At 41.2% G+C, this 13,591-nt stretch overlaps 1 protein-coding gene and 1 long non-coding RNA gene across 14 annotated transcripts in view; one reads left to right on the plus strand and one right to left on the minus strand.

Moving 5' to 3' along the window:
* LOC117565500 (protein turtle) overlaps positions 1-4,100 on the minus strand; it is a 43,471-nt gene extending 39,371 nt beyond the window's left edge. For all 13 annotated transcript variants that reach the window (XR_007954690.1, XR_007954689.1, XM_052003356.1 and 10 more), the window contains exons 1-2: positions 4,004-4,100; positions 1,503-2,044 (exon numbers count right to left, since the gene is read on the minus strand). The gene's annotated coding sequence lies outside the window, so the exon portion shown is untranslated. The remainder of the gene's footprint in view (positions 1-1,502; positions 2,045-4,003) is intronic.
* Positions 1-13,591, plus strand: part of LOC117565510 (uncharacterized) — a 37,834-nt gene that overhangs the window by 20,597 nt on the left and 3,646 nt on the right. Inside the window, exon 2 of the long non-coding RNA XR_004571884.2 lies at positions 7,795-7,922. This is a non-coding gene — a long non-coding RNA (uncharacterized LOC117565510). The remainder of the gene's footprint in view (positions 1-7,794; positions 7,923-13,591) is intronic.

Here is a 13,591-nt window from a genome sequence, read left to right on the forward strand (position 1 = left end):
AACAATAAATGAAAATGTTAAACTAAAGGGAGCATCCAAATAAGTTGAGTGCGGTTCGCTTAGTTCCTCTTAGTTTATGGACAATAAGTAGTTCAAAGTCGAGCAGTGGGTAGTTCTTTAACTTGTTTTCTTTTTCTACATCCCATTTGTATTTGGGCTGGCTGCGTGAGAAAATATCGTTTAGCGAGTCAGTACGATGAATATTTATTCATACTCGTATACAATGAGTTAATGTATACAAATAAGTGAGTGAGTATGTGATGCAAAACACTTAATCGACAATGGTTTATGTTTGACCTTAATTCAGAAACACGCAAACCTGCGACTTGGGCGTACAATCGTGTTAGAATCGCCTCTACTACGAGTATACTATACATTCAATCGATATCTATAATGGGAATCGATTTAGGAGCCACAAACAAGCGAACGGAGCTTGTGGCCTTCATTCATCCAAGTAGTTGTTAGTGCCGTGCGTCATGACTAGACAGCGTCACACAGTACCACAGTTCCAGTATAGAAAACAAAACTCTCCAAATTTGAACTACTTAAGAGAGCAGATATAAATCTTAAAACAAACGACAGCAAACAGACAGCCAAATAAAAGAAAAGCAACAAACCCCCAAATAGATTTCAAGTTGCTTCCCATTTGTTGTGCGAGCACTGAACTAAAGGAATGATGTATGTGTCTGCAAATGTATTTGTGTCAGTCTCTGTCTCTGTGGCAGTATCCGTGAAAATAATCCTTTTTCGGGACCGGACAGACAGTGTGCAGTCCAGAACAAAAGCCAAACGAATCACAGCACCAACAGTGTTGAAACAGAGATAAACGAAACATTTATCATTATTAACAATTTGTAACAATTGCTCTTTCCTCCTGCTACGAAGCTGTCAGACAAACAGAGAGCTGAAGATATAGATGGAGAGAGTGTTCAATGGCCAAACTCTCTGGGAATTGGGATCAATGTGGAATTAAGACCGACGAAATAAATGTTTTTCAACTAAAGATTGACGCAAAGTGAACTCAAGCACAACGCAAAATGTGGCAACAATTCTGATTATGGAAAATGTAATTTCCTCGTTGCAATTGCAACGTCGACAATCCAGAGGGTTTAAAATTGAAACTATAATATGAATATTCTTTTACATGCATCTTCGTTTTGAGTCTTCAGTTACATTGCCCGCTGACGAATATGAACATCAGTAACCATATAAAGAAAATCAAACAGAAATCCCCTATTTCACTCTATTTATATTTCCTTTTAATATTTGTATATTATGAATACAATCAATTGCCAAGTATTAATTCACACTTCCCTTATGATTTCTGGTCAAGTTGTTCTTGTTGTGAATTAGGTATGGCTCCAAAGCATTTTGTAATTGAATCATTTGCCAATTATGATAAGTATGTTAAGTTCATTTTTGAACATTGCAAATTCAATTCCATCTCACATTATCATTAGTTTGTGGCTATTAATTCTAGTACGAATGCAGAATAGACTTACCTCACTGGCGCAAGCATTATACAATGTATTCAAAGCCAATCCAATATATTCGTTGTATTTGTTGCTCCGACGGAATTGTAGTTGCCAAGTGGGCCAAGTCAAGCAGTGCCCAAATTGTTGTTGGGTGTAAGCAAATGACCAACACCAGTCCCAACTCAGCAAAATTAAATGCTCAAGTAATAAAAAGGACTATGTTGCTCCCGTTTTTGTTATTGTTGTTGATGTTGTTGTTGTTATACGGCTTGGCTTTTAACGTTGTAAAAATGGCGTTTTATTGGGAGAGGCGAACTCCTTGTTGGGTTGATTCTTTTTTTATGCTGTTGTTGTTGTTGTTACTGCTGCTGTGAGCGCGTTTTACACTTTGTTTACAGGATAATCGCTTGATTTATGACACTTTCTTTTCATATATATATTTTCGCTTGTGCGTATGTATGTTTGCGTTTTGATGAAGGACTTCAGCAGTCAGCAGTCAGAGTTGGCTGATGCCGACGGATTCTTTCGCGTTGCCTTTGAAACCGTTGCCGTTGACTTTTACGTGGGGGCTGCACAATAAGGGTACATTTTGAAGGAAGAGAACAAAAAGAATATATAAGACGTAAAATAAATGCGAGGGCCAAGCACACACACACACACACACACACACTTGTGCACAATGATATACACTCCACTCGACGCGAGGGTTTTATGCACAACAAATAAAATCAATATGGCGTAAAAATAAGAATATTATGTTCGATTTTGATGTTGTAATCGCAAAATGGTCAAAGGAAGTCGTTGCTTATAAATCCCGATTGGCATTGCCACTTTTGACATTTCCACGCCCAGTTTGTTAGCTACACCTACACTTACACTCACACTCACACACGCACACACACACCGGAGTTTTCTTGAGCCAAGCACGTGACTCATTTGGCATATCGCATTTCTGAGGACGCATTATATAATTATCACACTGCGTAATGTATTGTTAGAACATCCACGAACCGAATCCACATCAACTTTCACAATTTGTCGAACTGTCAACCTTATGGTTTCACTCGCGTTTATTATTTTCGCCCTAACCTTTTCCTTCCGGGCTACCCAAGCTATACAGAACCACAAGCACCAAAAGAACTTTTCACAGCTGTAAGAAGCGGCATTGCCAATTTAAAGCCAATACCTCAAACGTTGCGCGACAACAAGCTGAAGCTCGACGGTGAAGCTGAAGCTGAAGCTGAACAGCCTGCCTGCCTCATGTTTCTGACTCTGACTCTGTCTCGTTTCGGTTTCTGTTTCTGTTTCAAGTTTCTGTTTTTGGCTCAGCGTCGCAGTGACGACGACGACAACACTCTCTTCTGGAAAATTTGCTCTGCCGACTGCTGCACAACTTTTCCAGGCACACACAAAAACTCTGTTCCCAACAACGAACATTTTCCGCAACAGCGCAAGAAATAACAAAAAAATTTGAGTACCATTTTTGTATAGTTTTTTTTTGGTTGCACATTTAATAATCCTACAGAGATGGTAATATTGCCAAACAAAAAAAAAATTACTGTTTTCTTTAACTACAAAATTGTTGCTAATAGTTAATGTGAACCAATCAATAAGATATTGTAAAAATATTTGGTTAGTTGCGATTGGAAACTATTCTCAAAGAATCGGTCCCAAACAGCTGATGCTGATTCCTAATGGCATCGCTATCGACACATTCCAGTGGGCGCAAAAAAATAGCGGGAAATATTCACTTGCGCAACTTTAGCAAACATCCTGCATGACAACTTCTGACTCTCACTCTCTTTTCTCCTCATGTCCCCTTGGACAAGGCTAGAACTTGAGCAGAGTCGCGTTCCAGCTATTGACGACAACCTGCTTTTGCGCTCACTTCTCTGCTCTCTGTGTGATCCTTTAGGCTGCAGGCGAAAACTGGAATTTTTCTTATACTCTGCACAACTTTTCTGCTCTCCGCTCCGCTTTACTCTGCCTCTGCTTCACTGTGGTGCCTTAGTACTTTGGTGCTTTTCTCTAGCTTGACAGCCGTTTGGTTTTTCTTTTTGTAACCTGTGCATCCGCGCGGGTGTGGTCCTTTGGTCCTTTGGCAATGAGCGTGAAAATCACGAGCTACACATTCGATACTTGCTGCTACGAAATTTCCGAATTTGAGCGAGAGAATTGTATTCCATTCGCCGTTTGTTTTTACACACACACACACAATTTGCATTGGCAACTGAAGAAGCACCACCCTAATATTCACGTAGTTTTGAGGTTTTTTTTTGTTGGTTAGTTGGGTGGTTGCTTGTTTCGCTTCAGTTATGTTTCAGCAATAATATTTTTGCATTCAAAGATTTTGATAATTTTTCTTCATATTTTCCGTTGCGAGATACAGATACAAACGACGAGACGGGCACTAATACAAGCACATGCACACGATACGGACACAGAAACAGAAACCAGACACAAACAGCACACCACACACAACTCCACACCACTCCACTCCACACAACACAACACAACACAACACTTACAACTTCACACAAGACTACTGTGAACTCAGTGAATCTGAACAGAACGTTGTATTTCGCAGTCCGCGTTCACGTACGCCGTAGCAGCACAACAATTGAGTACTAAATCTGCGCCGAGCTCAGTGTCAGGAATAAAGCACTGGCGCTGCCCAATGATTGCAGCCACCACAACTTCCGGAGAGCGACGACATCAAGAGAAATAGAGAGCGAGAGTCGCCACGAGAGCGAGAGCCAGAGAGCGGGAAATTGGGAAAGAGCAAGCATGCAGCGAGAGAACCTGCGCGGGAATTGTTGCCAACAGCGGACAGCGAACACACTTTGTTATTGTCTCTTATACTCGAATGCTGCCTCTGCCTCTGCCTCTGCCTCAGCCTCAGCCTCAGTCTCTGCCATGGCAGGCAACGTGGGCTCACCTTTACTGCTGTGCTCGTTGGCTAACCTGTCCGGTCGGTAGTGCATGTGTACTTGTGTTTGTGCGTTTGTGTTTCTGTTTGTGTTTGTATGTGTTGGCCACTCGATAACCCTTCAGCGTGTAGCCCTTTCTGCTGCGACAGCTTGTCGACTGGCTCGTCGTCAGGTCTATGGTATCAACTCTCGTCTCATGTCTCATGTCTCAGGGCTCGACTTCTTCGTCGGCTTCGGCATCGGCTTCATTGAATAATTATCTCAAGTTTGCCAGTTCGCCGTTGTCTGGCCTCAGTAGCGGGCTGGCCCTTTGCTTTTGACCCAAAAACCAGTTTTTATGTTTTGGTTCTGCACCAACTCGTTTCATGGTTTGAAGTTTTGTTTTTTTGAGTTGCGAGCTGTGAGTTTGGGCGCTCAGCAATCGACACAGACACACTGAATATCGTAGGCGTAACGTAACCCGCAGAAAACTCCAAGCATCGACAGATACTCATAGTTTGCCTGCTAGTGCTTGTAGCAGTGATGTGGAAATGTGTTAAGCCACCACACTCTGGCGCACTCGGCAAACAACACACAAACAATTGAATGCGGAGGGTCGTGTCTAGAAAATGAAGTTCAGTCACTTGGCAGCGTTTTGTGTTTAACGTTTGTTTTGATAAATGGCTTTTTAATTATTGCTTGACAGGTTTGCTGCAAACTCAAAGCGTGTTGTTTTGCCCAACCACCAGCTCTGATCATTGCAGATCGCTGTTAAAGTTGTTGAGCAGCTACCTGTCCAACAACTGGCACGCATCCCGTTTTCCCATATGTGAATTACAGAACAACAGCATCCATCCAAAGATTGCCTGCATACATTTATGCCAAGTCATAAAATTCTCACGACTCGACGTTACCTCAAACTGACCTACACTGCTATATTTCAATTAGCGAGGCATATACTCATATGAGCCGCTAAGTCGTCGCAGGCAGCTGCTAGAACTGAATACCCAGTTTTTTTTTTTTTTTTGTTTTTTTTTTTATTCGATGTCAGTTATTTCCCTTGCTAAATCGGAGCCACTGGAAGCTGAGAAACTTGGTGTCTGTAACTGCGCCGGCGTCTTTCTCTCACTCTCTCTGCTAGCTTCTCTGTTGCTCTCTGCTAAAAACGTGCAGCCGCCCCTAATATATCCGTCGAATTTAGGGTAGCCAGCACAAACACGAACATGAACACGAGTTGGAGCAGGAAACCGAACCCCGAATTCGTCTCTGACCCCACCAACTGGCCAACTCTGTAGCCCCAAAGCGAACGCCAACTTTAGCGGCAGTTGGCCAAAATGATTCGTTTTCGCTGAATTTCACTTGGCTCACATTTAGAAGAGGACTGAGGGGTTGAGTCGGCCATACGTACTTATTTATGCTCGATTCAAGTGAATATATGTTGACTTAAGCAGCCTGATTTATGCATTATATTAGCGTGGATTTTAGCTGCAATAAATCTGCAAAATTCGTTGCCATCGCCGTTGCCGTTGTCGTTACGTGCCATAAACCTATGCATGCTAAAAATAATTTACTCTTGCTGTTATTAGTCTGCAAATGCATGTCTACCTATTACCAAGTATTCGTATGTATGATGGTCATTAGCCAAACAAATATTCTGTGTTATTGACTACTGCAGTATATTGTCGTCATCGTCGTCGTCGTCGTCGTAGTTGCGACACTCATTATTTATGACCCAATCACACAGTGTAGCACTCGTCAAACGATTAATTAGGATTAGACATTGAGTAAAGATGAATATTTATGCGAATGCGATGTCTATTCTCAGGCTACTTCTTTCGACCATACAATATTAAATTGCAAATTAAAGCCACATTGTGTTTGACTCGTAGCGAAATCGGAAACTAAAATTTCCTCACGATTTTGCAAGCCATTATTGTTGTTAGTTGGTTGCTGGTGATTACCTTGTCCTTTTTAATTGGACACAACAAAGCAGCTAACAACTGGCAATGAGTAATTAATAGGCAGTCCCAAAAGCCATCCCACAACTTGCCATCTCTCCGCCATTTCACTCGCCTTACAGACTTCAAGTCAAACCACTAATCGAACCACGCCTTTGCGCCACTAATCGAAAAGGTGGCAAAGCAGACGTGTATCGCATTAAAGCACAACGAGAATCGAACGTCGCTCTGTTACCAGTTTGGAACTATTATGTTACTAATCATGTGAATGAAATGCCAAATCTAGGAGTGAAGGGACAAAAGTATACAGCATCTGTATCATACATATGTACATATATGATCTGCGATGCAAAACTTAGCTTTGTTTTGTGACTTGGCAAACATCTAAGGCATTTAGACGACTTTGTTACAGCTTTAGGGTATGACAGCTTGAGGAAGCCGCAGGCAACAAACAATATTCATAATTTGCAGGACCTGTATGTCGTCGCTTGGCACGCGTAAAAATTAAGGTGTTCATGTGACCATAAAAACAATAAAATATTTAACACAAACTTTAACTTAATGCTCGAGTCGTAAAAATGTACGCGAGAAAAAAACAACAGCCTACTGTGCTGCGGCATCGTTAAAAGTATGCTCTACCTCGATCTGTTCGCAATGCTGAACAATAGGAGAGGGATGGGGAGAGAAGCAAGGGTGTAGCTATGTAGGGAAGGTAGGCAAGTTCTTGCCAATGCCGCCTCATTAAACCAGAAATTACACAAAGGATAACGTGCAGCTTGACGGCGACCGTGGCAGCAAAGTGTTTTGTGGGGTGCGGGTGCGGGGTCCAAGTAACATAAAGTGTATGTGTGTGTTTGCTGTCGCACCCCTTACACGTCACCCCTTTAGCTGTGCAGTTTGCTTTGTTTTGGGCACTTTGACGCGCTTACTTTTGGCTTACGGGCAAGCATACAAATAAAAAATTATCGCTTAAGTCCAGGACGGCAATACGCTGTTACAGCGCTATACGCAGTCAGGAACGGGACGGCGGTACAGGACTACTGCATAGCTATTATATTTTATTTTAACATTTTTTCGTCACGTTTGATGCCGTCCAGACAGCACCAGCCCAGCAGAACAAGTCTGAGGAGAACTGGAGGGGGGCAAGAGGCAAGGCAGAAGCAGCCCAGCAGCATCGTTATATATTTTTGTTGTTGTTTGTATTCTATATTTGCTCAGCTCCTGTATAGCGATGCTCACACTACCACCACAATCAGCACCCCCGCGCACATTGCTCCTTACTTTGGGATCCTGCACCATCATTGTCTTTTGACGCTGCGAGCGTTTCTTGCCTGAGTCTCGCTGTGTGTGTGTTTGTGTGTGTCTGTGTCTCACTTCCTGTTTCATCTCTGGCTGCTTCCTGCTTATATCTTATGTGTATTTTTACTGACGCTGATTTTTATTTCTTTGCAGGATGTGATATTTCATTCAGCTCAGCTTACAGAACAGCTAAACGTCGCGTCGCATCGCATCGCATCGTAGGTATCAAGCTCGCCCCTCTATCCCGTCTTCCTCCTGCTCCGTCTTCCTGCTAACGAATGGTAAGTAAAAATATAATTCCTTTTTTTTACGATATTTTCCTGAAAAGAAAACTTGGGGTTATTTAAACATTTTCGCTGAAACCACAATATGATTCCATTTGCCAATTTTCGTGCGGCACATAAATTGGGTAAAAACTTAAATTGAGACCAGTTCCAGTGGCTGATCAATAATAGATTACACCATAAAGTACGTTAAGTACTGGGCTTAAATTAGGTAAAAAAGTAAAACTTAAGTTGAACTCAGCCCTCCAATAGCTGATCAATAAAAAAGTGCGCTCTAAAGTATGCTTCAAAAAACTGAATGGCGCCATTCACAATGTTGAATTCTGTTGGGCGTGCACGAGTACGAGTAGTAAGAGTGAGTGTGAATGTGAATGTGAGTACCAGTGTGAGTGTGATTGCGAATACGAGTATACTCGTTTGCCCGAGGGCCATCGCACGAGTATGTGCGTGCTATTTTGCCAGTACACATAATTTGTATTCGCACCTGCAGCGAAAACCGTGCGTGCACTGAGCCAAAACATGGGTCAAGAATATCAAAAGATACAGAATATCGAAAAATGTGATACGCTTATGCATCGGCTATATTCCCTCAACAATATGTGCAGAAAACTGAACTGGGTGCCAGGCAGTGACTCTCATGTCATTTCACTTTACTTTAGCTGCAGTTTCAGTGTAACACATAAAATACACACACACACACACACACACACAGAGTCGTTTGTGCTACTTGGACAACGTTTTAATATTCGTTGTATACCCTGTAGGGATACAGAGCGAATACATTGTACAATGCATACTGCATACTGCAATGCAGCAGGCAAGTTGTAGACCTCTTTGTGTATTTAAATTTACTCTTCGCACAAATGCTATAGTTGCCCATTAGCGGGGATACTCGAGAGTCGAGAATGCCGAACTAAATGCCCTAGTTTTAGCAGCCACGAGAATGCTACTCATATTTAATTATTTAAAACAATATAGGGTTTTACAATAACACAAACGTGTTTATCTATATATGTGTGTACTCGTATGTGTGTATTGGCAATTCTGCGGCAAGAACTCAAAAATCTTTTGTATGATATTAAATGCGTAATTTATGCGCAATGCATTTTTGCTACACTGGATTTTGTTTATTTATGTTGCCCAACTAAATCCATAAAATAACGCAATAAGCAAATGCTTAAAATTCTTTAGCAATTGATAAATTATTATTTTTTCATTCTCGTTTTAAATGATCCACACAAACAGCAAACACAAATAAAATGCTGCTCACATATTTTGCATACGCCACGCCAAAGAGGGCAGATTTTATTTGTTGTTCTCTTCTCTCCCTTTTAAAATTTTTTAAACCCCACAGAGTGAGGAGCATGCTTTGACAGGGTGTGAGATGCATACACTGAGACGGGGTGCGGGGGAATCAGCTTTTGTGCGACATTCTCTAATTGTTTCGCTTCTGTGTGAGGGGAGGCGAATCTTGGCCGCAACTTGAACTCTTGATGTATGTATGTATGAACAGTACCCCAGATAGCGCACAGCTTAAATATTAGTCATAGTTGAATGTTTGAACGAACAACGATACATGGCAGAAGTACAATACTAAAAGCTAGCAGTCAACTGGCGAGTAAAGCGGCTCCATAAAAGTGCAATAACTATAAATGCCTCCAGCATTTTTCTAGTTTATTTTATTCAGCCAAGCCTAGCTGGAGAAATGTTTGGTCGTCCACTGACTCCTTGTTACAATACTACAAATAGCGAAGGCACACTTTGGGGTTCTGCTGTTGACACAGTTTTTATTCTGCTTTAACAGATTTACTGCAAGTACCTCCGATTTTCTGGCAGCGCTGAAATTTACCACGGCTAGGTAATGAAGGGTGCCCAATGTGAAGCTTAACTAAAATGGGGTCAAACGAATTTATGTTCCAATTATTTAGCTCGAGAAACAATTTCGCAAAGTGGCTCAGTTGCTCAGTCGCTTGCTGACCTAACTCTGAGGTTCTAATTTCAAGTGTCATTCTGAGATTCGCAACGACCGGAAGTCTTCTTTTTGTATTCCACACTCAAGGGTTCTACCTAATCTCTAGCTTATTTAGTTACAAATTCACACAGAAGCTGCCTGAAACGACAGCCGCAGATTATATTTAGTCAATTGCCAGCAACTTTGACACTAGACGATTATGCAAATAAAATTCTATTTGGGCTGCAAATATTTAAGTTATGTAACGATTTTCGTGCGCAGCACACGCATGCTAGCTTCACTGGCAATATCATCCAATCCTTTAAACCATTTAGCACCGAAGCCATTATTAAGCCTATAAAACTTTCTGTAGGTTGGCCAAAGTTCGTCCAGGTGTGCATCACCCATGTGATAGCTTTATTGCATTTAAAGGCACCAAAAACACCCCTAACCTCTAATGCTTGACTGGCTTTGTACAATATTAACACCAGTGATACGATAGTTATTTATATTCGAATTATTGTGAAATCGACGAGAAATAAATGATAGTTATGAATGAACTTTTCAAGCTTCGAGCAGCAATTACGTCTGCAAATTTTTGCATATTCACATTAGCTTCATACATACTCGAACTTATACGATGTGTGCATGTCTTTTGGGTGTGTGTGTGTAGGGGGAGGGGAAAATGTTGAGTGCTGATTTATGTTCTCTAGGGCGTGAGCAGACGTAGTCGCTGCGCAAAAACATCTGAATGCGGCCAGCAACAAATCATTTTACACAGTGCGAGGAGTATTCGTAGTACAACAAACCCAAAACGGGGCAAGTCACGTTACATGGCAAGATGATATCTAATCCGAGCCGAAAATGGCAAAGGGACATCGAAAGTGCCTATTGGAGCCAAACCACAAACTACGGACACTCCGATAGAGATAGCAAGTGAGAAAGAGTGAAAGAGGAAAGGGAGGGAGCTGCATGAACTAACTGGTCCGATAAAATAATAAACTAACTGAGGGCTCGGGATAACGTGATGCAAATTCGGTTGGAAGCTGAATTTGCGAGTCGCCACGGATACGGAAGTGCATTCACCATTGCGATGAACACCAAGTGTTGAGAGAACGGCAATGACTACGACATCGACAACAACAACAACAGCAACAACAACATCAGCACTGACTATGACAATGACAGCAACAGCGACAGCAACAGTGACCTGTGGTCTTTGGCTATGCCAAAAATTTATATATACCCCCAACTGTCAAGTCGTGTGGTGGCGTAGAGAAGTTGATGAAAACCAAACGCTATTGGATACTTGGAATACATATGGAGTGCAATATAATGAGCTGCCTAGATAAAACTGACCGCTCGGTTCGGTCTGTCGCTGGCAGCTTTCGATATAAATCATACAACATTAACAGCTGCTTGGCAACATCAAATCCGAGTTAAGTTTTCCGCACCACAGTTTCTGTCTGTCTCTCTGTCTAACTGTCGGGTGCAGTGGGCCGATTGCCGGAAGCGGATATAAAGAGATCTAAAAATACTGGTGCCAACGAAACAATTGCAAATGCTAGAGAGCTGGAACCTCCTGGCTTTTCCTCCATTCTTCAAGCGCCAGCAGCAGTTTGCTACCATTTGCCAATTTCGGGCTTCCAGCACACTGGCCTGGCCATAAAACAAATCACTTTAGAATTGCATTTTAAATATTTCGGGAAAGCTTTCCACTGCTTCATCCTCGTTCAGTCTTCAGTTTGCAGCGGGAGCAAGGCTTCTTGCAACTAGAGTTCTTCAGGCTGGACCGAATAATTCTGCATCGTCAAATTCACATTTCCAACAATCTGTGTGCGATGTTCAAGTTTTACTTTCACTTTCGACAGTCTAAAAATGAACGAGCTTTGCGTTGGTTAATGATGATCAAATGATTCGCCGCCTGTCTAGAGGAAATGCATAATTTGCACAGTTGATTTCATCATACATTGAGCTCATTGCCGACGAGTCTAATTTCCATTTCTGTTCAAGCTCGTGTTGCAGCACTATTTGTGGGATATCCATTCCAATTTTGGCTCTACTTCCTCCATCTCACTGTAATTGGGACAAGGCATGCCTTGTTTATGTCTAGCAGTTTTGTATAAATGCAGTCATCAGGAAAATTGCTTCGTTTGGTCTGACTTTATCCCTTACGAGTTCTCGCCCAATATCCGTTTTCAAGTACCTCGATTGGTTGAGCTTGAATTTGCTTTACGTTTTAAAAGGCGCATGCTGATTTGCTACTTTAGATCTTCTTTAAGCCCAGGGTATGTGATGAAATGAATTTCTTTCATTATATGTTTTCAATCCGATTTTTTATTAGTAATTTTATGTATAATTAATTTGTCTTTTACTAGTACTATATAATGTTATCTGTGGTAAACACGTGACCTGCGACCTTCAGAGTTCTCTCTCCCTTAACCCCATTGTGTACTTAATCTATTCAGTTGCCTTTTGCACTGAGTTCACAGCGAAACTGGGAGATAAGTGTTAAACAAAATATGTGCTCTTGCGCATTGTTTTTCATTCTTTGTTGCTGTTGCTTTTGTGCTGTTGTTGTCGCTTTAGGTCACCATGACAGTTTTACTGCAGCGCTGCAGCTTGCAGCCTACAGCCTCAACCTGTTCTGCATTCTTGGGTTAAGAATTGCATGGTCGATACTTTTTTTTTAAAGTCAAGTCCTCATTTTTGTATACGTTCATAATATACATTCACAACAATGCACGCTCTATTTTCACACTTGTATATAGAAATGTGTTATTTGCCAATGTTAGATCTCGTTCTGTAATGTAAATCTTCCTTTAATGCCTTATAAGTTACAAGCGCTTGGCCAGTTTAATTTTACTTTCATGTACCGAAATAGAGTAAACACACTAAACAATCCAACAAATAGCTTGTGGCGCTCTCTAACTTTAAACGCTAAACATCTTTACGGCTTTTTGTTGAGCAAGTTGACTGAACCCTTCGTACTTACATGCAACCATTGTTCGACTTCGACTTTGACTGTCATCGCCAGGGGCCCAAAAAGTAGCTCTACAAATATATAAGTAAGTAAAAGCCAAGGAAAAGTTCTGTATGTATCTAGTATATGTGTTTTCTGTATTTAGAAGTTCTTGTGTGTTTCTTGGTTGATTTTTCACTTTGCGATATTGCGTTACATTAAATAATAGAAAATTTCGTTAACCGCTTTAGTCATAATTGCTTTTTGTTTAAGTATATAAAAGTGTTTTTTCTAATACCGATAAATGAATGAAAAATAATAATAGAAAAAAAATCCAGGTAGCTGCAACTAGAAAAAGGTAGCTCGTCTTTCATTTCATTTCATCTCTCATTCTTTTGCCACCATTAATGAAGAGGCAACAGCATCGGTGGGCAAGTCAGCAGCATTTATGGTCGAATAACTTTCCAGTTTTAATTGAGCAGACGTGTGAGTGAATAGCTAAAGTTGTATTTGTAGTCGTAGTTGGAGCTGCCACACAGTGAATCAGCCATTCACTATTTACATATATCGACACCGCCAAAAACCAGTCAACACATATAACCCAGTAAAATGCGAATAGATTGCGTCTTTGTGGAAAATGCGACCACAGCAGAATCTAAAGAAAAATCGATATGCCAAAGTGCCAGGCATTGTTAAGCTGTAAATGTTCTAAATATCGCTTGTATTATTCATCTAAGAGGCTGGTTACGATAC

Source organism: Drosophila albomicans, chromosome 2L, assembly GCF_009650485.2.
Source record: "Drosophila albomicans strain 15112-1751.03 chromosome 2L, ASM965048v2, whole genome shotgun sequence".
Lineage (NCBI taxonomy): Eukaryota > Metazoa > Arthropoda > Insecta > Diptera > Drosophilidae > Drosophila > Drosophila albomicans.